Below are 25,737 nucleotides of genomic sequence, written 5' to 3'. Positions count from 1 at the left end.
CTGAGGGCTTGTATGTTAGATCACTTGGGTAGTTGGGAGGAAGTATTACCGCTTGTGGAGTTTACTTACAACAACAGTTTCCATGCTAGTATTGGGATGGCGCCGTTTGAAGCCTTATATGGCAGGAGATGTAGGACTCCTCTATGATGGTATCAGGATGGTGAGTCAGTGGTTGTGGGACCGGAGTTGATCCTACAGACTACTGAGAAGGTGAAGATGATTCAGGAGAAAATGAGGACTGCCCAGAGTAGGCAGAAATCATATGCTGACAAAAGGCGTAAGCCTTTAGAGTTTGCTGAGGGGGAACATGTGTTTCTGAAGGTGACTCCGACTTCTGGTGTGGGTAGAGCGCTGAAGACTCGGAAGTTAACACCAAGATTCGTGGGTCCCTATCAGATAATACAGCGTGTGGGTCCGGTTGCTTATCGGTTGGCTTTGCCACCGTCTCTTTCAAACCTACACGATGTATTTCATGTGTCCCAGCTGAGGAAGTATGTTCATGACCCGAGTCATGTGGTGGAGATGGATGAGGTGCAGGTGAAGGAGAATCTGACTTATGAAAAGAAACCGGTAGCTATAATTGATCATAAGTTGAAGGAGCTTCGTGGCAAGTCCATAAAATTGGTGAAAATTCTTTGGGATGCAACTACGGGTGAGGCAACTTGGGAAGTAGAAAGTCAGTTCAGTGAACAGTACCCATATCTCTTCTAAGTAAGTGAATTTTCGAGGACGAAAATTTTTGTTGTTGGGGAGAATTGTAATACCTTATTTTTTTATTATTATTATTATTTATTATTAAAATGGCATTTTCGTGAATTTTATAAAGGTATAGGGGTATTATTGTAATTATTGATGGCATTTTCGAAATTTTCAAAAAGTTTGAAGGGTGTTTTGGTAACTTGGAACGGGCCGTTCCAAAAGCAAAACGGGCCGTTCCAAGCTTTAAAATTTAACTAAAAATCTTGAATGAGAACGGGGCTCAGAACGGCCGTTCCGACAAGGAGAACGGGCCGTTCTGATTGTGAAACGGGCCGTTCTAAAGGGAGAACAGGCCGTTTCAAAAGGAGTACGGGCCGTTCTGCTGGAAATTGGGAACGGGCCGTTCCGTATTTGGAACGGGCCGTTCCAGTTCAAAAATTTGCGTAGCTTTTTCGAGCCCAGAACGGGCGTTCCGCTTTTTGGAACGGCCGTACCGGGTAGAGGAGCCAGAATTGCTATAAATAGGGGCTTGGGAAGTTACGAAAATTCATACCTTGGGAAGAGAAAATCCTTAGAGAAAGAGGGAGGAAAGGAAAGAGGAAGGAAAGGAAAGGGGGAGAAAGAGGAAGAGGAATCCGGTAGAGGTGGTTCTGTCAGAATAAAGAAAAGAGGAGAAAGAGGAGGAGGTTCTGCTCAAATTTCGGTTCAGGATTATCCAAGTAAGGGAAGTTAGTTTTTGAAATTATTAATTGTTTGATGATTAATAATAAATGAATATTTTTGAACTGTGTCAAATTTTGTTGTTGAGTCGAGCTGAATTATATGTTGATTTTTAACAGTATTGTACTATAAGGATGTTGAACTGAGTTATGAGTAGTAAGTTGTGTTGAATACTACTTAGCTGTGTTGTATGCTGATTTGCTGTACTATATAATGCTGAGCTGTATGCTGATTATACCCACTTGAGGTGGTGTTGCTGCTGCTGTTATAGCCGCTATGTCGGTGCTGTTAGCCACTATTGTGGTGCTGTTATAGCCGCTATGTCGGTGCTGTTAGCCACTATTGTGGTGCTGTTGTTGCCGCTAAGTCGGTGTTGTTATAGCCACTAGAGTGGTGCTGTTGTTGCCGCTAAGTCGGTGTTGTTATAGCCACTAGAGTGGTGCTGTTGTTGCCGCTAAGTCGGTGTTGTTATAGCCACTAGAGTGGTGCTGTTGTTGCCGCTAAGTCGGTGTTGTTATAGCCACTAGAGTGGTGCTGTTGTTGCCGCTAAGTCGGTGTTGTTATAGCCACTAGAGTGGTGTTGTTGTTGCCGCTAAGTCGGTGTTGTTATAGCCACTAGAGTGGTGCAGTTGCTGCTACTAAGCAGTGTTGATATAACCGCATTACGGTGCTGATGTTGTTGAGCAATATAAGCTGTGCAGATGTGTTGATAATTATAACGATGAATTTATTTACATTGCTAATCCTTTACTAGTATGTTTTGATTTTTAAAGAATACTAGCTTACCCTTGCATGTTTTCCATGTGGTTGGAACTGCGATGATCATACTATGTATGGGAGCAGAGCAGAAATAGGTGGGCGTCTTGGGATGAGTCTCCGGCGGACTTTGGAGCTAATTTGCTTGTGTGGATATTTTGCTTGTAGCTACTTGGGATAGTAGCATTTGGTTGTAATTTTCCTTGGTACACTTTAACTCTAGTCAGACTGGAATCTTGTATATTTATATATTCTAGATCCTATATTTATATACTTGTTCTATCTGTCTGGTGTTTTAGTGTGCTATACCGTGTGTAGTGACCAGCCGGGTCGTTACAGTATTGAAGCTTCAATACGGCCGTATTGATTTCAGTACGGCCGTATTGAAGTTTCAGAAACTTCAATACGCCGTATTGAGTTCACTGCGGCCGTATTGAAGGTTCAATACGGCCGTATTAAGTTCAGTACGGCCGTATTGGGCTTCATTCCCTCCACTTCCTTATTTTGAGCTATTCTAAGACCTCTAGACCTACAGAGAACCCTCCTAGGGCCTTCCAGGAGTCCTTCTGGCTGATCTTCCTTCAGTCTTCGAGAGTCTTCAAGCTTTATTTCCGACCCGGACAATTTTAGGGGTCTACAGCTGCCCCCCCTTTACTTAGTCAAACGGTCTTTTTGGTGTATCGATTGACAAGTAAAGGAGTTGACCCAATTGTCCGGGTAATACGCCAACCTTCTGACTTGTAGTGTCTTCCGGTGGAAAATTGTTGAGTAGCCTCTCCAGGTTGAGTATTAGTCGTCGCCTCTCCAGGCTCATGCATACCTCGGTGCTCTCGACAACTGGGTAGCTGAGTACTGCCTCTCCAGGCCTGTGCATACCTCGGTGCTCTCGACAACTGGGTAGCTGAGTATTGCCTCTCAGGCTTGTGCATACCTCGGTGCTCTCGACAACTGGGTAGCTGAGTATTGCCTCTCAGGCTTGTGCATACCTCGGTGCTCTCGACAACTGGGTAGCAGAGTATTGCCTCTCAGGCTTGTGTATACCTCGGTGCTCTCGACAACTGGGTATTTGAGTATTGCCTCTCAGGCTTGTGCATACCTCGGTGCTCTCGACAACTGGGTAGCTGGGTATTGCCTCTCAGGCTTGTGCATACCTCGGTGCTCTCAACAACTGGGTAGCTGAGTATTGCCTCTCCAGGCTTGTGCATACCTCGGTGCTCTCGACAACTGGGCAGCTGAGTATTGCCTCTCCAGGCTGGTGCATACCTCGGTGCTCTCGACAACTGGGCAGCTGAGTATTGCCTCTCCAGGCTTGTGCATACCTCGGTGCTCTCGACAACTGGGCAGCTGAGTATTGCCTCTCCAGGCTGGTGCATACCTCGGTGCTCTCGACAACTGGGCAGCTGAGTATTGCCTCTCCAGGCTGGTGCATACCTCGGTGCTCTCGACAACTGGGTAGCTGAGTATTGCCTTTTAGGCTTTGAGATGATTTTGTCTCCACAGTCCACGATGCTGCTTCGACGGTTTTTCTGATTTTGTGCCGCTGAGGGCTGGATAACGCAGGGATCCGTCTAGGGGATGTGCAGTCATTCATAGGTTCCTGTGCCCCAACTTGCATTGCATTGTTGGTACCCATTGAGGAATTTCTGTTTCCTTGGGGTGTAGACACAGATGCTCTTCTTGAATTGAGCGATGCCTTATGTTTGGCTGACGTCCTTTGATGTTGGTGGAGTATCCCGGTTATCTTTATTCGGGTAACTCTTTTTGATTTTCTGATTTTTTGCTGCCTCTGTGTAGGCTGTTATCCGCTGGGGATTCTGGATGTTGATTTTGTCTCCACAGTCCACGATGCTGCTTCGACGATTGTTTTTGATTTTTTCTCTTTTTGAAGAGGTGCCTCTTGAGTAGGCGACTGGGGAATGTGGGATCTTATGTATCCCAGAGTATTATTTAGGAAGCCTCTGCAGGCTTAGCCTTACTCAGCGTTTGAGTCAGAGAGCTATCTTCCACTGAGGAAGTTTTAAGTCCTTTGACTAGATATACTGCTTGGGTGATCGTGCTTCCATTGGGAATGTCGTCGATCTTGCTTTGATAGCTCTCGCTGGGGATTCGTTCCGTGAGCTTGAGTTGAGGTTTCTCTGGGGAGTATTATTTCTGCGAGCCTCTCCAGGCTCAATTATTCTGAGAGAGTATTATTTCTGCAAGCCTCTCCAGGCTTTAGTTATGATGAAAGAGTATTATTTCGGCGAGCCTCTCCAGGCTCAATTATTCTGAAGGAGTATTATTTCGGCAAGCCTCTCCAGGCTCAATTATTCTGCGGGAGTATTATTTAGGCAAGCCTCTCCAGGCTCAATTATTTTGCGGGAGTATTATTTCGGCGAGCCTCTCCAGGCTCAATTATTCTGTACGATTTGTTGGATTTTCTGTATTTTGCCCTTTTTTCGATTTTGGCTTTTTCTGTGTTTTTGCCTTTTTTGTTGATTTTGGCTTTTTCTGTGTTTTTGCCTTTTTTGTTGAGTTCGGCTTTTTCTGTATTTTTGTTGATTTCCGTATTTTTGCCTTTTTTGTTGGTTTTGGCTTTTTCTGTATAGAAATGTCTCAGTTATTCTGAGAGAGTATTATTTCGGCGAGCCTCTCCAGGCTCAGTTATTTTGAGAGAGTATTATTTCGGCGAGCCTCTCCAGGCTCAGTTATTCTGAGAGTATTCTTTCGGCAAGCCTCTCCAGGCTCAGTTATTCTGTATGACGCTGTCGATTTTCTGAATCTTTGCATTTTGTTTGCTGCTGTCATACACAAGCAATTTTCTATTTTTCTATTTTATGCGGTTGCCTCATGATAAGGTCTTTGAATGTGCAACTAATGTGTGTGTGATGCACAAATGCAATACAATTTTTTTTTTTATTTTTGTTCATTTATTTAGAAAAGTGAGTGGCTCTCCCTATCCTCTTCTTCTTGGAGGACTTTCTGTCATTGACGCGAGGGAGTATTTTTATGAGCCTTTATGCAGGAGATTTATGGATTTTATAGGAACCCCTCCAATTTTCTTTATTTGACCGATTATTAAGAGAGTTTCGTACAATTTTTGAAACATCAATTTAGAGGCATAATCACATGGTCAAGAGAGAAAAGAAACAAATGGATATTTTATTGATATTCACAAGTGTTTTTACAGAAAGATATACAGAAGGAAGTTTCTGAGGAATGGCTGGCCAAGGTAGGCTATATACATTGGGCTTAACAATTATATCTGTAATTGTTGCTCTTTACGTTCCCTTAATTGCTTCGGCCTGAGCCAGGAGTGTAGATGCTGCAAGACGCTTGCTTCTAGAAGATAATCACTTGAACCGCCTTTCGGTTTTCGATTTAAGCGATCGTTGCTTGCTTTGCTTTTACATTTTTGCCCCTAACTTTTGCCTAGGACGTATCCTAGCGGGGATAATTTTGCCTTTGTTTTGCCTAGTACCCTTGTACTGGCGGGCTTTTATTTCTCCCTAATTTTTGCCTAGGACGCCCTTTTCGGGTTTTCATCCTAGCGGGCTTATGCAAGCAACGTCTTCAAGCATAATACTTCTTTACCACGTCAGTGTTGACTGGGTATCAAAGTTCTTCTCCATTCGTGTCTGTGAGGATTAATGCTCCTGCTGAGAAGACTCGTTTTATCACTTATGGTCCTCCGTGATTTGGGGCACACTTTCCGATTTTGTCCTTTTGAGTTGGTAGTAATTTCTTCATTACCAACTCTCCCTCATGGTAGACTCGAGGGTGGACTTTCTTGTCAATAGCCTTTTTGATCTTCCTCTGATAGGCTTGACCATGGCATATGGCGTTCAGCCGTTTCTTTTTGATAGGGTTCAACTGGTCATACCGGCTTTGAACCCATTCTACCTCGGAAAGTTTTGCTTCCATGATTACTCTCAGAGAAGGTATTTCGACTTCAACAGGCAGAACTGCCTCCATTCCATAAACAAGGGAAAATGGAGTAGCTCCTGTGGATGTACGTGCTGAAGTCCTATAACCATGGAGAGCGAAGGGTAGCATCTCATGCCAGTCTTTGAATGAGACAACCATCTTTTGTACTATCTTCTTGATATTCTTATTGGCTGCCTCGACTGCCCCATTCATTTTTGGTCGGTATGGGGAAGAGTTGTGGTGTTGGATCTTGAACTCTTGGCACAGTTCTTCCACCATCTTGTTATTTAGATTGGATCCATTATCAGTGATGATTTATTTCTCCATGCTTCCACTAGATTATTCTAAAATCCTTTGGGACAAGAGAGAAGAGAAAGGAAAGAGTATATTTTTCAAAAGTTTGTGTTTTAGAGGGGATTATTTTATTTTTTGAAAAATGGATTTTGTAAGAATGGATGGCCAAGGTAGGCTTATGTGTTTAGGCTTGTTCGATTAAACACTTATGAGGTTAAGCACATCTTTGTTATTAATGATTGTGCTTTGACAACTTGGATAGCTTTTCTTGAGCCCCTTGTTGAATTCAATTGATGGTACCATCATGAATTTATTTTGTTTTTTGATTGTCCTTATTTTTGCCTAAAACACCCTTTTGTGGCGTTTTAGCGGACCTTTGTTTTTGTTTATTTTTGTAACCCTAACTTTTGCCTAGGTCACCCTTTCGTGGGATTCCTAGCGGGTCTTTTGCTCTTATTTTTGTGCAGCCCCCTTTTTGGGTTTCCTGCCGAGCTTTTTGTTTTTTAAAGGATTTTTATCCTGAATGGATTTCTTTTTATCCATGACGGTACTTATTGAGGCCAAGGAAAGGTGCTCCAAGTTGTCGTGCACACTTCCACACAAAATGATGTGGGTTTATTATTATTAAGATGATTTTAACCTTATTCATGTTTATTCAAACAGGGTTAAAAATGATGCGGTTTAGAATTTTATTATAAGCAAGAAAAGAAACAATGAAGAATGATTTTATTATAATCATAGTGGAAACATGTGTCCTTATTTCATCACTGATATGGGTTCCAATGTCGACCTCTTATATCTTTCGGCCCTGCCCCAAATTCACGGTCTCCAATTTCTCTTGACACGGTTGGAGTAGACGAGTTTCTTGATCTAGCAATCTTTGCAGATCCGGAGAAATGGTCTCCTCATTACTGTCCAACTCAACCCATTTATCCTCAACTTTCGGATCCCGGTCAGAGCGAACAATTACAGACATAATTATTTTATTGGTTCTGTTTAGGTTTAGAATTTATTAATGTTAATGGGGAAAGAGAGAAAAGAACAAAAAAGAGAGTAATGTGAAAAAATGCCTCTTTATTGATATTTTTAAAAAACTGTAAAACCCTTATTTACATGAAAAGGTTCTCATGATCTCGGGTACTGATCATGAGTCCCTAAAAGAAAAGAAAAATATGAAGGGGCCCTATTGTGGCTTGCCATTCTCTACTCCTGCTTTGGTAGAGGATTCTTGCTCACGTCGGGCGCTGTCGAATCGAAGGTGACCCACCCAACATCAATAAGGTCTTGGACCTTATATTTGAGAACTTTACAGTCCTCCGTTGAATGCCCCGATGCCCCCGAATGGTATAGACAATTGTCTTGTGGTTTGTACCAATCGGGGTATGGTGGATCAAACTTCCTCGGTGGAACATAAGCTAGAAGTTGCGCCTCCACTAGCTTCGGCAGGAGGTCGCTATATGTGGTCGGAAGTTTATCAAACTTCCTCACAGGCTTGTATTGCGACTTTCCCGACTTCGAAGTGGAAGAAGATGGAGAAATGGTTACAGCGTTGACTCCTCCTTCTTTCTTCTTCCCGAAGGTCTTCTTGGCTTCAAATGATTGGGAAGGCTTAGCCAGCTTCCCACTTTTAAGTCCTTGTTCCACTCTCTCCCCAATAGTGATGATGTCCGAGAAGAGTGTCGTTGTGTTCCCTATCATTTTATCGTAATAGGGACCAGTCAACGAGTTGATGAATATGGACACCGTCTCCTTATCTGACAGCGGGGGCTCTATCTGTGCCGCCAACTCCCTCCAACGTTGGGCGTACGCCTTGAAAGATTCATCATTATTCTTGCTCAAGGCTTGAAGATCCGACCTATCGGGTGTTAGGTCGATGTTGTATTTGTAGCGCTTGAGAAAGGCGTCAGCCAACTGCCTCCATGTGTGTACTAGATTTCCATCTAGCTGCATATACCAGTTGAGTGCAGTTTCAGCCAAGCTCTCTTGAAAGCAATGAATTAAGAGCTTTTCATTGGTGGCATATGCAGCCATCTTGCGACAGTACATGGTGAGATGACTCTTGGGGCAAGTCGATCCCACATATTTCGGGAAATCTGGCACTTTAAATTTAGGAGGGAATTGAATGTCCCTCACTAAGCACATATCGGCGGCATCTTTGACATCAAAATCATGCCCCTCCATAGCCCTCAACCGATCCTCTAGGGCGTGGAATTGTTCTTTTGAAACCTCGGGCTCTTTGATCATAATTCCAGCCCCAAGAGGTATGGCATGTGGAGGATCTTCTTCACGCTCCTCCTCCTCTCCCTCATGATGGGACCCATGGTCACTGTGATGAGATCCATGAATGTTATGGTGACGCATGAGTTCCAACATTTGCGCCATCTGCTCTTTGAGCTGTGAAAGCTCGGTCGTGAGCTTCTTGTTTTGTTCCTCTAGCGCTTCCATTTTCTTGATTTTCTTTGCGCGTGTGAGGACAGAGAGATGACCAGCCACTTTCTAAAATGAATTTTTTAACCTAATTAGTTTATTCATGAATACGCTCTTGACATGAGCTTGATAACCTTTCATCTTTGAGGCGCTGCCTTTTTAAGATGAAAGTTTATCACCCTCCCTAGACTATTATCTCTCCACAACGGAGAATCTCAATAGTCACGGGTCTCTTTCACTCACATCGAGAGGGTATTAGTGAACCTATAAATGATGATGAGGACGCATGAGGTATTATTGATAATGATGCCTATGCTCCTTACTTTTATTATATTTTCACACATTGGTTTTTCCTCTCATGTCATGACATTTTCATGCATGGGGATTATTCTTAGACCTTATCACGAGGTTATTTATTAATGCACAAACAATTGCACATAAGCATTTACACAAACAATTCACTCATCCACGAACAGTCACGAGCGAATCACGAGGTAGGGGTATCCTGCAGAAAAGTGCATATTCAAGGTGGATCTAACTGTTCTCACCGGTCTGAGGCCCCCAAGGTGCCCCCATTATAGGGACCCAATTCCTCTCGTCGTGGGTCGATGGAAAGTTCCAACGCACCGTCGGACTTAAGTTCATGGTTATCACCTTGAGTGATGTTTTTCCGACAACGGTCTCGTAGGCTCCTATAGACCCATTCAACCGGCCGTACTAACATCCACTCCCTATGGATTACCACTCATGCCCCCGGGTATAGAGGGAACTGTTGTGTGCAAAGGTTTGTGTGCAATTTTTATTTCAAACAATTGCGGAAAATTAAACAAACAACAGTTATTTAAAGCCAAATATATAAAGCATGTTATCATACGAGCAAGGGGTAATGAAGTAATTTTAACTATTATTTGTTAAAAATAATCTGTCACTAAATGGGACTGACTCTCGAAGCTTCCCCAGTGAAGTCGCCATCTGTCGCCACCGGCCCGAACGGGCCTCGGCGGTCGCGAAGACGGTCGAGCTCGCTTTTATTTTAGTTTTAAAAATGTATTGGATTATTAGAACGACTTGTTCTCAAACTGAGACCTTGTCGATCTTATCCAATTTATTTATTAAATGTCTCACCAATCCATATTAATCCCAAGCGGGACCCTCCATGGATTAGTGGTTTTCGCAAAAGGAGGGTTCGTGGAGTCGCCACCAATGTTTTACTCAAAACATTGGAAAAAGGGATAAGGCAATTGATTTTATAAATCAACTTTGGCCATTACAACCAGAGTTGGGTAAGGGAGTCGGTTACGCGTGGGGAAGGTGTTAGCACCCCACAGCGCCCCTTTCGGGTTCCCTATGACAGATTATTTCTAAAATAATAGCGTAAAATTACTAAATTACCCCTATTTATTATAAGCGATTATAAATTAACTATCTACATGATGACAGTTTAAATATGCACACAGAAAGCAGTAAAAGGAAGGATTTAAGAAGAAACCTCTTGAAGCGTGCTTTTATATATTGAGTAAAACTGGGAAGCTTTTTGGCGTTCCCTCGCTCTACAAGCTCGCTCGCTCCTAAAAACTTTTGACTATGGAAATCCGGAGGATTTCCCTTCGACTAGGTTCGAATCTCCAAGCTAAGTGCTCGGAATTCCAGAACTTCGTCGGATCGACTCCCAGAGAGATTTCTAGGGCAGAACACTGCTCAAAAACCCCAGAATACTCAAGGAGGGAGTCAAAACTGAGTAAAAAAGTGTGGAATGACGTCCAATTGACGTCATATTTATAGGGAATAGGCGCAATACGGCCTACAGAAGCAATACGGCCGTATTGAAATTTTTGAACTTCAATACGGCCGTATTGAGTTCAATACGGCCGTATTGAAATTCAGAAATTTCAATACGGCCGTATTGAGTTCAATACGGCCGTATTGAGTTCAATACGGCTGTATTGAAGCTTCAATACGGCCGTATTGATTTCAGTACGGCCGTATTGAAGTTTCAGAAACTTCAATACGCCGTATTGAGTTCACTGCGGCCGTATTGAAGGTTCAATACGGCCGTATTAAGTTCAGTACGGCCGTATTGGGCTTCATTCCCTCCACTTCCTTATTTTGAGCTATTCTAAGACCTCTAGACCTACAGAGAACCCTCCTAGGGCCTTCCAGGAGTCCTTCTGGCTGATCTTCCTTCAGTCTTCGAGAGTCTTCAAGCTTTATTTCCGACCCGGACAATTTTAGGGGTCTACAAGGGTGTATAGGTGCCATGAGGCATTACTTTAGACTTTGCTTGTAAACAAGCTATACATCTAGAGCAAAACCTCTCAACATCCCTTCTCATATGGGGCCAAAAGAATTTTTCTTTTAAAAATCTTAGAGTCTTTTCAACTCCAAAGTGCCCCATGAGACCACCCTAATGACTTTCTCTAACAAGGAGTTTTCTTATAGATCCTTGGGGTATACAAATTCTTCCTTCTTTATACAAATACCCCTCAGAAATATAGAAACCTCCTTGAGGCTTTGCTAAACATTGGGTATAATTTTCATTGAATTCGAGATCATTAGAATACAATTCCTTAATGTGATCAAATCCCAAGATTTGAGATCCAAGAGAGACTAACAAAGTATGTCTCCTAGAAAGGGCATCAGCCACAACATTATTTTTCCCTTTCTTGTATTTAATCACATATGGAAATTGTTCTAAGAACTTTACCCACTTAGCATGCCTTTTATTTAGTTTGCCTTGACCCCTCAAATATTTAAGTGACTCATGGTCACTATGAATGACAAACTCCTTGGGAATAAGGTAGTGTTCCCAAGTTTGAAGGACCCTAACCAAAGCATAGAGCTCTTTGTCATAGGTAGGGTAGTTAAGAGAGGCACCTTTAAGTTTTTCACTAAAATAAGCAATAGGGTGCCCACCCTGTAACAAAACCACCCCTATGCCAACTCCAGAGGCATCACATTCTAACTCAAAAGTTTTTGAAAAATCAGGTAGAGCTAGAAGTGGTGCATGGGTAAGCTTATGCTTTAAAGTTAGGAAGGCATTTTCTTGTTTCTCTCCCCATATAAATTCCACATTTTTTCTTGACTAATTCATTTAATGGGAGGCAAGTGTGGAGAAATTAGGAACAAACCTTCTATAGAAGCTTGCCAACCCATGGAAGCTCCTAATATCTCCAACACTTTTAGGAGTGGGCCATTCTTGGATGGCCTTGATTTTCTCGGGGTCCACATGAACCCCTTTTTTACTAATTATAAACCCTAGGAAGACAACACTATCTACACAAAATGTACATTTCTCTAAATTACCAAAAAGTTGGTTTTTCCTAAGAATATTAAAAACTTGCCTTAAGTGTCCTATGTGATCACTTAGGCTCCTACTATATATGAGAATATCATCAAAATAAACTACAACAAATCTACCTATACAATCCCTTAGAACATGATTCATGAGACGCATAAAGGTACTACTCTTGGGTTTTGGTTTCTTTTTGACCTAGGTGAGGAAAGCTTCTAAACACCACACACTTTCTTGGTGGATTGAGTGGAGGGGCTGTCCTATTTGAGTTCAAAGGGCTTTGGAGGATCACACCAAATCAAAAAGTGCAAACACCATTGAAAGGCTAACCTTGGGTGTTCATTGTGAAGGGGTGGAGAATTGAAGACTTGAAGACTCGAAATTGTTTATTTTCCTACTTGTTTCCTTTTGTTTAATTTTTGGCCTCTTGTGTTTTGGCCTTTGTTTTCATTCATTTTGGTTTGTAATTGGCCATTTTTAAACCTCTTCATTTTAGGGTAACTCGAAGTAGTGCTTGTGGGAGTGGCATGAATACCACCAAGGTCACTTTAAGCTCCCACCCTAGGGAATCCGACTAGCATATGCTTTAAGTTTCTTTTCTTTGCATGTTTTATACCTTTAGTAATATATTTGCTTAGGTTCTTTAATTTTACTTGTTCGTTTTAGAAGGCTACAAGTTGCCTACTAGGGGGTCGTGCACACACACACCTTATTCTTGTGCAAAATTATTTTGTAAGAAAAGTGTCAAAAGGCTTAGTGATTTCTACTTGAAGAGGCTTGGTTTTTAAGTGATTCTTAGTAGTCCACCTCCCTTGATAGTTCACTTTGTGCACTTAAGCCTTTTTACACCAATCTTACACCTTCAAAACTATTTGTGAAAACCTTTTATCACTCACTCTTTGTGAAAACCTTTTTGCCAATCTTTTGAACTCTATTTTTGTGAAAACCTGATAGAAAGAGTAGGAGAAGTGAAGAACTAGCTCCTCCTAAGCTCCTCCTAGGCACGGATCCTCTTCAATGGAGATGGAACTAAGATGTTGAACTCCTTGGACGAAGTTCTCCAGCTGAAGACAAGGTCAAGACCTTGAAGGAAGTATCCAAGCTCAAGCCTCAAGGGATTGCACACTTCAAAGTGTAGGAAACTAGGGTTTTTCCTAAGAAACTATGAAGGCACTCTCTATAGCTCTCTCTTGGGAATTCGGTGACTTAAGAATTGGCTGAAGCAAATTCAGTTTATCATATATTCAAAAGTGTCTTACAAAGGAGAGAAGTGTTACATATATAGGAGAGAGACTAGGTTAAAGTTGGCGGCAACTTAGGCTAGCAAAGTTGGCGCCTAAGTTTGAATTTCAAATTTGAATTTGAAATTCAAACTTTGGCTTCCTACAAGCTTAAACCGGTTGCTACCTTCATTTAGGTGTCATTTAGGAGTGATTTGGAGTGAATTTGAAGCTCACATGGCCGGATCCACCCCATGCCATCCATGTGACTCAAATTCAATTCAAATTACTTCTAAATAATACTTAAATGAAACCTATTTCTCCTATTAATGTATACTTCAAATAATCCTATGCTATTGACCGAAATACATTGGTCCAATGAATACAATGAATAGGAAAAAATATAAGAAGAAGAATGAGCCCAATATTGGGTATCAAAAGCCCAAAGCTCAAGAAGCCCAAAATTAAGCCCAAGACACCTAAACCCTAATCTATGGTCAAAATACAAGACCAACAACAAAGTAAATTCCTATACTAAGAAAGTACAATTAAACATGGTGTTCAATCAATTAAAACCCAAGTGAGAAGCACCCTAGGCCCACCAAGCCCATTGGGCCCACTATGCTCTGAAGCAGTCAAATCTTCAAGTATCCTCCTAGCCATTGCTCTAGTGGTTGGGCCTTTAGCCCATGCTCTTCCATCAAAACCTTTTTGATCAAAGATGAGTGATCATTCTAGTGTACATGGTCATAATTCTTGTAGTACTAGGTCTAGTGTTAGGGATGAACTTAGAAAATTAAAAGAGTACTTGAGAAAAAAATAGGAAGAAAATATTAAAAAAAGAGGAAGAACTTAAGAAAAGAGAAATAGAGAATGCTAGAAATAATAAGGAAATAAAACAACTACTTGCAAGGCTAGTTGTGGGAGGAGAAGCTAGTGGTTCTAGACCAAGATTTCCTCCTCCTAAGTCCTCAAAAGGCAAAGGGGTCCACATGCCTACAAGCATACATGAGGAGGAAGGGCATCAAACCCAACCTCCAAGTGAGAGCTATTATAGTAGTCATCACAATGATGATTACTATCAAAGACCCCCAAGACAACATAGACATAAGGAGTCTTCCAATAAGGAACCTAACATTACTCTTCCCCCACTCCATGGCAAAGACAATGTTGAAACCTATTTAGATTGGGAAATGAAATTTGAACAACTTTTCTCTTGCCATGGAGTGAGTGAAGAAAGGAAGGTTTCTTTGGCAACCCTTAGCTTCCAAGGGCATGTCATGCATTGGTGGACCTCCTTAGAAAAAGAAAGGAGAATAAATCATGAGCCCGCAATCCAATATTGGAATGAGCTTCGTAGTGCCTTAAGAAGGAGGCATATTCCTCCATACTATGACCGAGAGCTTATGGATAATCTACAATGGTTGAAACAAGGGTCATCTAGTGTGAAAGAATATAGGCAATCTATGGAGTTACTCATGATGAGGGCTGGGATAAGGGAAGAAGAGAGGACCACTATCTCAAGGTTTCAAAGTGGTCTTAACCTTGAAATAAGAGACAAAGTTGAACTCCTTCCATATAGAGATTTGAATGAGCTTGTTCAACTTTGTTCTAGAGTGGAACATCAACTTAAGAGAAAATCTTTTAGAAAAGACTCCACTCTCTCTTATTCCAAGAGTTTTAAGAAGGAAGGCCACTCTTCCCAACCTTACCCCAAAGAAGAAAAAGAAAAAGAAAAATCATCTTTCAAAGCACCTTCCAAAGAATCTAAGTCAAGTGAAATTAAGTGCTTCAAGTGTCTTGGAAGAGGACATATTGCTTCTCAATGTCCTACAAAGAAAACTATGGTTTTAAAATCCCAAGACCACTATAGTAGCCTTGATGAAGATACTTCATCTTCCTGTAATAGTGAAGATGAAGCCATAGATTCCGAGGAAGAGATCTTACCTTGTGAAAGATACTTATTATTGGTTAGAAGGCTCCTTAGCAATCAATCTAGTGAATTTGACCAATCTCAAAGAGAGAACTTGTTTCAAACCAAATCCAAGGTTCTTGAAAACACTTGTTCTCTCATTGTAGATAGTGGGTCTACTTCCAATTGTTGTAGTACTAGATTGGTTGATAAGCTAGCCTTAACTACAAAACCTCATCCTAAACCTTATAAAATGCAATGGATCAATGAGGAAAGGGGTATTGTAGTTGACCAACAAGCAAGTATACCCATCTCTATTGGCAAATATCAAGAAGAAATTTTGTGTGACATGGTGCCATTGGAGGTTAGTCATGTCTTGCTTGGGAGACCATGGCAATTTGACAAGGAAACAATCCATGATGGCCTCACAAATAAAATAAGTTTTCAACACTTGGGCAAGAAATTTGTGTGGTGCCCTCTATCATCTTTTCAAGTGAATGAGGACCAACTCAAACTAAAAGCCAAGAAAGATGAAGAGGAGAAAAGAAAAAACAAAAACAAAAGGAAAAGAAAAGAAAAGAATTCTCCCTTTGGAGAGAAAGAAAGGCTAGGTTCAAAAGAACCTTAACCCTTGTGCCATCCTCATTCTTTTTGGTGCCAAAGAAAGATGGCAATAGTGGATGAACACCTTTTATAAAAGCCATCATTAAATAAAATATAGGCACTCAATCTCTAAGATAGATGATTTGATGAATGAAATGCATGGGGTCACTAACTTTTTCAAAATTTTCTTATGTGCTTGGTTGGTGATGCCTTTTGGCTTCCTCAATACCCCTAACACTTTCATTCAACAAATTTTGTACTTAAGGATTGCATAGCTAAGTTTCATTAGTTTATTTACCTAATTGTGGTCTCACATCTTTTGAAGGGACCAATGGAATGGATGAGCTTAAAGATTTAAGGTCAAATCCTTCTCAAGAAGGAGGGGATGATGGAGGACCATCCTTGGAGCTTCATGTGGGACCATCACTAGGTCCATGGCTAGGAGAGTGGAAGAAGAGGAAGGAGCTCACACACCAAGGGACACCTTCCACATGTTCATAGAGTACTAAATACTCTCCTAAGTTTAATTAGCATAAGCTTTAATTAATATTCCAATTTTACCCTTGTATTTTGGAGTATTTAGGACTTAGAATTTATTTTCTTTATATTTCCTATTTTGCCCTTGTATTTTGGGGCACTTAGAAAATAGGGCTTTATTTTCCTAGGTGATGTAGGTGTTTAGGCGTGACAAAAATGGACCTTTTGGGCCAAGGAGAAGCATTGGCCCAAGTAGAAGGGCACCTAGGTTGCATTCTCCTATTATGCACCTAGGTGTAGCCTAGCTTAACCCAAAAATGTTCCATTTTTAGGGTAAGGTGGGCGGCACATTTAGGGTTTATTTGGATGTCATTTGGCATGCATTTCCTTCCCATTTAGGGAAGGAATGATCATCCAATGATGACCTAGCTGCCACCCTCCCTAGGGTTTTGTAATGTCACCCACACTTATAAATACCCTAGGTAATGCTTCATGTAATCACTTTGGAAAATTGAATATAGAGAGAGCCTTTGAGCCTTTATATTTTCCTTAGTCCCCTTGGCTATTTTCGGCCACCTTCCTACCTATCTCCACCTTGAGAGAAAAACCCTAGAAGTGGCCATCAACTACCTTCGAGTGAGCCAAACCTAGAGTGCACCTCTCAATCATTTCATCAAACATAGTGAATATTGTTTCTAACATAGTGAATGATTGATTTTGTCAGCCAATTATTTCAACTTTATGAGAGGTGGATTTTGCTACTGTATCATTTATGACTTTTTCTAATAATTTCTCCATATTCATGATTGACAACATTGTGTTTGTTGACTTCCCTCCCCCTCCTGGCGAATAATTTAGCTAGCTTGAAATATGTTTCTATGAACAATGATGTTATTCATAAATTTTAATTTTTCTTAAGTATTGAATTGATGGACTTTGCAAGATTGGTTGTCATGCCAAGGGTTGACCTCTATCAAAATGCTTGAAGCATTGCTCATTACGTAGGTGATCAAGCTAATTGGGAACATTTGAATTATCATGTCAAATATAATTGTAATAAAGGTGAAACATGTGCTTCGTCAATGCATGTCTCAAGGAGTTGGACAAAGTATAAAGGACATGATAAATAAAGCAAAACAAAGTTTTTTTTCTTCAGTTTTCAAACATCATTTTGAAGACTTTGTAGACTAATTCAAGATGTCAAAGTGATGCATTTGGATTTATCAACATGAAAACTATGACAATTAACCATTGTATGACTTATACATGTTAGTCAATTCGGATAAAAAGTGATCTTTATGATAACTTAAAAGACTTGACTAAGTTAAAAAAATGACTTTTCCCCCAAATTTTTGGACATCATTTTGAAGACTTGGACCTATTCAAGACTTGAAAGTGGTATAATTGGATTTATTAACATGAAAACAATATGAATGAACCATTATTAAAACAAAAAAAAAATTGTACATATTTTAGGGTCTGTATGGGTAAATTTATCTAGAAACACATCTATGAGCAAAAATAGGAAGAAAAAAGATGAAATAAGCTTCTCCACAAGTTAAAATTAGCTTATCCATAAGCTAATTTGTAGAAATTCTCTCCTATTAACTTATCCAAAATCTTCTTTAGTTTTAACTTATGGAGTAGCTTAAATAAAATTTTTCTTTCTATTTTTTTCACCTTGAAATGCTTCTCAAAAAGTTTTTCCAAACAGGACCTTAGTCAAAATGAACAAAAAAAAAATGACCTTCATAACAAGTTTAAAAGACTTGACTAAATACAAAAAGTGTTTGTCCCTTATTTAAATTTTTTAATATATTCTATTAAATAATTTTAAATTTAAATTAATCAATGGGTCCTTATAATTTTTTCAAGTTAATTTTTAATTACGCCTCCTTAGTTAAAAATATTTTAAAAAATTCCTTATTTATTTTAAGAATCATATAATTAAATTCTCTGCTCACTAACACAGTTAAAAACTTTGTTAGCTTATTTGACCAAATACATTAATTACCTTTTAATATGCAAATTATCCTTATAATTATATTTGTGAAAAATGATTTAATTAAATCCTTAATTTTAATATGAAAATTATACTAAAATTTAATATTCATTTCACGTTCGGATTCAAACTATATAGTAGGTAGAGTTGTAAATTTGGGCTTGCTTGACCTCAAAACTGATGACCTAAATAAAATCAAGTCATTTTGACCTAGTCACTAAGCCCAACAGACCAAATAGGCCTAGGTCGAACTAACCCATTAAATTAATAAATGGAATATTCTAAACTATTGTTTATTTGCACATTTACACTGTATTATAAAATAATATAATAATACTAATAGTCTTTTATTATTTTTTGTTTGCTTACAAAGATGTGGTTACAAGCTTAGAATTAGGTAAAGTTAATGTGAGAGTTTTGTCACTTTTGTTGCATTTTTGACGATTTGATCTTGTGACCCATTATCTCTGCTTTTTACTTTTTTTTAAATAACAAAGACCTAGTCACACTCATGTTTGTGCTGAAAAAGTTATAATATAAATAAGAGTAAGAGTATCAATAATAAAGAACAAGATAGTAAAAAAAATTAAGAAAACTAAGCCTAATATCTCTAGGTGTGATCAAACAAACAAACTAGTTATAAAAAAAAATTAATTATAACCATAGTTAACCAATTTTATAATAACCGATTATTTAAAAAATATAATAAAAATTAACAACATATAAAATGGTTATTAACCATAGCTAATTTTTTTATAACCGATTTTAATTTATCATAGCTGATTTTAACTTTTAAAAACCGATTATATATCACTACAAAAAAATATGTGATTTGTGGCAGTTATTTTGGTGGTTTCTGGCGGTTAAAAACCGCCACAAATTGCATTACCGGCGTCATTAATAACCGCCGGATCTACGGTCGCCAAAAACCGTTTGTGGCGGATATTTTGTAAACGCTGGTTTTGTGCGCCAGAAAATTCAATCTCTTTCTGGCGGTTTCAAACTGCCACAAAATGCATTTTGGTTTGACTTGTTTGCCATTTTCTGGCAGTCCAAAACTGCCACAAAAATGCAGCTCTATTTGACTTGTTTATCATTTTCTGGCGGTTTTAAACCGCCACAATATTCATTTTAATTCTACCCTGTTCAACATTTCTGACAATTTTTAAACCTCCACAAAATTATTATTATTTTTGGTTGTTTACATTTTCTAGTGGTTTTAGATTGTCATTTCTCGCATTTTCTAACAATTTTAAACCGTCAAAAATACACTTTATTTTACGGTAATTTTTTTTAAATATATTTGGAATTATTTTAAAAGCGCATTTTTATTATAAATTGACAAATAATATTCTGTATATTTTAGACATTTATCAAATTATTATTTAAAATTATCACTAACCATATTAATCATTAAAAATTAATAATGACTATATTATATTGTTATTTAATTCAAGTAAGTTATAAATAAAAATTTTACCTGTAAAATTCCAGGATCACTTATTTTAATAAATTATACCTATATTTATAATAATATTTATGTGTTTTTTATGTTTTTTGTTCAAATATAATTACTTAAAGATACATTAAATTAACAACTTTTAACATTATAAAAAAAAATCAAGACAACATCTAGTCATAGGTCTAGCATGACATATTTTTTATTATTAAGACATTAACATCCATCAATTTTAAAACATATCCAACATATTAAGTAACTCAAAATCAAATTCATGATCAATGCTCAAAAGTAAAATATGTAAATTGTCCCAAAATTAATCTTGCTTCAAATATAAAAACATAGGTTCAAATTCATGAGTTCATCATGTCTAAAAAAAACAATAATAATGTCAAACTCCATGAACATTACTATCTAATGAAGATCCTCCTTGTGGTGTTGGCATGTCATGTCCACTCCCTTCATCCTATAAAATACAAATTGTTTAATGTTATCCTTATTAATAAAATATGCATAAAATATTAAACTTCAATTAAGTATTAATATAATTTAATTTAGTGCAAAATATAAAACACTTACCGCAACATTATTACTACCACTACCAAACATAGCCTCTAACTCACATAGGATCTTTAGCCTCTAACTCACATAGTAATTATGAGAGGTATCTTTGTTGGACAGTAAAACTGATAAGGACAATTACATTGGACCACAAGGTCCGTGAACAGGGCAAGACTACAATTACATTATGCATAGCAACAAAATCAAGACTATTTGATGTTGATCGGAATAGCAGAACTGTCAGTTCCTCGGTTATCAATCCACGATTTTGATACAGCAACGACACCCAAAACCCCTAGGATAACAAGGTGGTCAATATAGCACAGATTTTAACTTAAGTTAAATAGTCCGTTATACATATACATTAATGTTAAAAATAGAGGGAAAATCACCTAACATTAAGGACATTCATAATTACTATTCAAAAGTCAGTGTCAAGTTAAACACCCAAATCAATAGCAAGAAACATCATGCAGTAACATAAGTTTAAGCCTCTGAGCTAAAAATAAACTCGATACACATGACAAAAATTGTTAGCAACATTGTGACAGAACAAATAACTAATGGAAAGACCTGTGTGAAAACTGAGATGGGCTACAGAGGAAATGTAGAACAAAACATTTGGTTGCATGGTTTGGCCAGAACACACTAGGCTTGACCAAAACTATGCCAGTGAGCAATGGATCAAAGGTGTTGCACCAAAACAAAGGTTGTGGATGTTTGCATGAAAGAGTATTTGAACAAGGGTATTCAAACCCTTTATTATGATAAACAAATTGGAAAATAAAAAACCCAAAAAAACAGACCACACTACAAAAAATAGGTGGCAGGGATAATTTTTTAGCCCCTGTTCACAGTCTTGGCTGCAATAGTCATAATGGCAGTACTATTGAGCATTATTAATAAATATGCTTTGTCCAGTTCCCTTTGGCTACGATCTTGTACCTATACAATCACAAACACAAACAGACAGAAGCCCAAATCAAACTATTGAATATGAAGTTGATTCTGTTAGGAATGGACTAAAGCCTAACTCAACCCCAAAAGCTAGCACAAGGGGGAGGATTTCCCAAGTCTCTGGGAGTACCTCTGTAGCTTGGCTATATTCTTAGTCAATGTTGTATCTTAGCATAAGCCCTTCACACTCAAGTTTAGACATTTGGATAGAGAAGCTTGTAAGATTGGACATATAGGCTTTTCTACCAGATTAAAAATAGACTATGCCTATCTCAACCCCATAAGTTAAACTCAAAGGGGGAGGATTTCCAAAGTCTTATTTGGAGTACCTTGATCTTATTCTTAGACAATGTATGATCTTAACACAGATTCACTTTTATTTTTAGAGAAAAACATTATATTAAATCTATAAAGTCATGTGCTTGCTATTATGCCTAATTCTGATGACATTTAACCAACTCACAAAATCCTTGATATTAATTGATCTATGTTTAGGCAAGAAACGTAATGTTCCTGGCATGAAAAACCGCAATTGCTTACAAGTACAAGACTGTTATATAGATTAAAAAAAATATGATAGCATTGAATAATTTAACTTTAAAAGAGTGTGATAATCAATTTCTTCTCTGAACTGATAATAGATAACTAACTCAAATTGATATTCCCATTGGTATTGTCACCATTGCTCTCTTATGCATAAAATACGTAACAATTCATATTTTCCATATCTAACATATTAAGTAACTCAAAATCAAATTCATGATCAATGCTCAAAAGTAAAATATGTAAATTGTCCCAAAATTAATCTTGCTTCAAATACAAAACATAGGTTCAAATTCATGAGTTCATCATGTCTAAAAAAAAACAATAATAATGTCAAACTCCATGAACATTACTATCTAATGAAGATCCTCCTTGTGGTGTTGGCATGTCATGTCCACTCCCTTCATCCTATAAAATACAAATTGTTTAATGTTATCCTTATTAATAAAATATGCATAAAATATTAAACTTCAATTAAGTATTAATATAATTTAATTTAGTGCAAAATATAAAACAATTACCGCTACATTATTACTACCACTACCAAACATAGCCTCTAACTCAGTAGGAATATGTCCTTCCTTCATTTGTATGTAAGCAAGCATGAAATTTTTTAATGTCTTGACATTTTCTTGAGAAGTTGCCAATTCACCCTTCAAACTAATTACTTCCTTTTTCAATTGAGAATTTTCAGTGGAATCAAAATTTGAAGAATTGCACCCTACACCACTAAATCTTGTGGATGATTGAAATGCCACACTATGTAGACCTCCTAATCCCAAGCAATGTACACGTCCAGCATGATCCTTTCCCAACACTTTACTAAGACTATCATTAGTTGAAATTTCATTAGAGTTGTCACTTTGACTCATTTCTGTTGACATCTTTTTCTGAAAGAAACATGAATAAGTTCTTAAAGTCATTTTCATTTGTTTCTTCAATTTTAGAAGCAGTTTACTACAAATTAAAAAAATCTATTCTTCAATTTTCTTTCATAATCCTAAAGCTGAGATGCTACTTATGTTTCTCTCTATTCAAGTTCTTTGGTCTGCAATTTGGAGGTCTGGCTGTCACCATGAACAGTGCCCTATATAAAATTAAATTTGGCAACAAACTTTAAACACCACATTAGACAACAAATCTTAACCACATAGTAAAAGCAATACCTTATTGTTTATCTGCTTGGGAGAAATAAACTAATGTTTAACCATTGACAGGATAAGCTAAACATAAGCCCTAACCACTTAAGAATGAAGTAAAAAAAAATTTTAACGCTTAATCATTCACACATCAACATTTAACAGTCATGAGCAAAGGTTTATATCAAAGAAATCTTGTACAGATTTTTTAGGGGACCAGGCTATGCATATACATGACATATGAAATTCTGATCAGAATAAATCACAGTAAATAGAATTCTTTTTAGAAACAAAAAAAAAAGTATTTCTCAACCAACCAATTGTGTGTAAAAGGTGATTAATAATTAATATGTTCAATTCAAATTTACTTGCAACATACCCCAATAGACCTTGCCTCCTCATTGATATAAGACCCATCTTTTTTCTTGTGAGTTGCAATGTATAGTTCACCTCGACCCACAACACGTCCAAGCTCTTGTTCCTAATAGAAATGACAATGTAACTTCAAATGAACAATATAAATAATTCTTTATTAAAGCTCAATAACTGAAGACAAATATTTACCATCTCATGTTGTTTCGTAGACAACAATTTTGCACCACCGGTATGTGGAATCATTTGCTTTTTTCTTACTTCAGTATTTTTTTTGCACAATTCCTATAAAAAAAATAATTTATTTATTAAAACATCAAGCTGAAAAAATAATTAATGATCATAAATATTTGTTAAAACTACCTGATAATTTGGCCTTAGATGATAGTCAACAAATGATGACCATTGATCTTTATGAATACCATCAGGAACTTTAGCAATTAACTATTCTCTTGACAATGAAGGGTCATAAACACGGTTCCACATATTTATCTTTACATTCCTATACTTTCTTGACATGGCAAGTGAACAATAACGCTTAGCAATCAATTCTGAAGCCTGAAAATGAAATAGATTCTTTAAACAAAAAGAAAAACATAGGTTAGTATATCATAATTACAAAAAAATGACCATAAAATTTGACTTAAGCGTGTACCTTTAAAGTGTTAAAGCAATCATCCTTATATGATTTTGGAACTTTTATCCAACTCTCAAAGTTAATGGGAATATTTTTTGAATCAGTGGAAATACGCCCACAAGCTCCTAAAAGAAGTGTCGCTGCTTCTCCATAGGCTCGTTTTTGCCTATCAAATAGCACAACTATACGTTCACCACGTACGTGGCATCTCAAATACTCCTGGTTTTGTCAACTTAGTATTTTTTGTATTTCCTTGCTCATTTGTTAAAATATGACATAGCTTATATAAAAGTTTTTGATGGGTACGTAACAAATATAAGAAGTTTTCATAAGAAATATAACTGTTGGATAGTAAAATAGAAAATAATGTTACCTATGACTTGTACAGTCCATACCCTACTTGACTCACGACCTACACGTGGTCGTTTAGTAGGTGCAAGCGGCTGCTCAGGAGGAGCCATGGGAAGAATATGCAGCTGTTCAGGAGGAGCCATGGGAGGAATATACGGTTGTTCAGGAGGAGCCATGGGAGGAATATATGGCTGTTCAGGAAGAGCCATGGGAGGAATGTGTGGTTGTTGAAAAGGAGTTATAAGAGGAATGTGTGGTTGTTGAGTACGAGCCAAAGGAGGAATTAAAAGCATTCTTCTAAAGACAACCATATTTTTTTAATAAGAATGGAAATTCACCTTTAAAAGAAATATTCAACAAACAACTAGTATTAAAAACAACTGCAATAAGAGTTTAACAAGAGAAATTAGAATATAACAAGAAAGGTAGCAACAAAGTTTAAATTAATGAGTAAAAATTAAAAACAAAGCTACCAAAATCTAATTCTTACCAAAAAATAAATTAGTTTGTGATATTTGTCTTAATTATTCAATTATATTTGCATCTCCTTGAAATTGGTTTTCATCATCTACATCATCCCTTGCCAAGGTTATTGTATCTGTTTCATTTGTAAATAAATTACTCAAGTCCTGCCCATGATACAACTCACTTTCAAATATAATATCTTCCCCAACTTCTCCCATATCATACAAATCTCTTGGCATCATGTGGACAACAACACTCCACCCTTTATTTACCTCATCATCAACATAATACACCATTTGTGCTTGTGAAGCTTCAATATAGGGGTCATGTTCTTCACGTTCACCTGTGTGAATACAGTGAGAAAAGTTTACAGAAGTAAATTGCCAAGCATCCTTTCTAATTCCTCTTGGGCGTGTAGTATCTGGCCATTTTCATCTAAAGAGAACAACTCTAAGAAAACCATAATAATTAAGCTCAATTATGTCTTCCAACTTTCCATAATATGGAAAATCTGCTAGCCTTAAATTTGCATCAGAGCTACTTGTACCCATTGATGTTGTTGATTGCTAAGGAGTGAAAACAAATTTGAACAACACAATAAAATAAACGTAGTAAAGACAATGATTAAGATACAAGGATTGGTCCAGAAGCACTTGCTAACTCATAGATCTTCTTAAAATACATGCGATTCTAATTCCATTATTTCCACGTTCATTAAGTAATCCAACAAGATTCCTCAAGGTTGAATCCTAAAGTCATTAAGCTCAAAACATGATTCCTCTATGTTTTGAGTTTAACACTTCGCATTAAGAACAATGACTTGAACAATGTGACTAACCAAATCAAGTTTATTCCTAGAACAAGAAATGATTAGGTGCAAGATTCAGTTCGGGTTTTCAAAAACGTTTTCCAACTGGATTCAAAAACCAAAAATCATACAACGGG

General features: G+C 37.7%; 2 long non-coding RNA genes across 2 annotated transcripts; one reads left to right on the top strand and one right to left on the bottom strand.

Annotated features, from left to right (window-relative positions):
- The first annotated feature begins 926 nt into the window (after window positions 1–926).
- Window positions 927–2,459, top strand: LOC145954213 (uncharacterized). Its single transcript, XR_014431385.1, has 2 exons — window positions 927–1,418; window positions 2,263–2,459. It is a non-coding gene; the product is annotated as an uncharacterized LOC145954213 (long non-coding RNA).
- A 19,367-nt stretch (window positions 2,460–21,826) lies between these two features.
- On the bottom strand, window positions 21,827–25,215 carry LOC145954212 (uncharacterized). Its single transcript, XR_014431384.1, has 5 exons — window positions 23,995–25,215; window positions 23,703–23,915; window positions 23,532–23,624; window positions 23,347–23,448; window positions 21,827–22,236 (listed from the first exon to the last, which is right to left on the bottom strand). It is a non-coding gene; the product is annotated as an uncharacterized LOC145954212 (long non-coding RNA).
- Between the last annotated feature and the right edge of the window lie 522 nt (window positions 25,216–25,737).

This window comes from Cajanus cajan, chromosome 2 (genome assembly GCF_000230855.2).
Source record: "Cajanus cajan strain Asha chromosome 2, NIPB_CcT2T_4, whole genome shotgun sequence".
Classification (NCBI taxonomy): Eukaryota; Viridiplantae; Streptophyta; class Magnoliopsida; order Fabales; family Fabaceae; genus Cajanus; species Cajanus cajan.
Note: the sequence above shows the minus strand (reverse complement) of the source record. Positions and strands in the feature narration are given on the sequence as shown.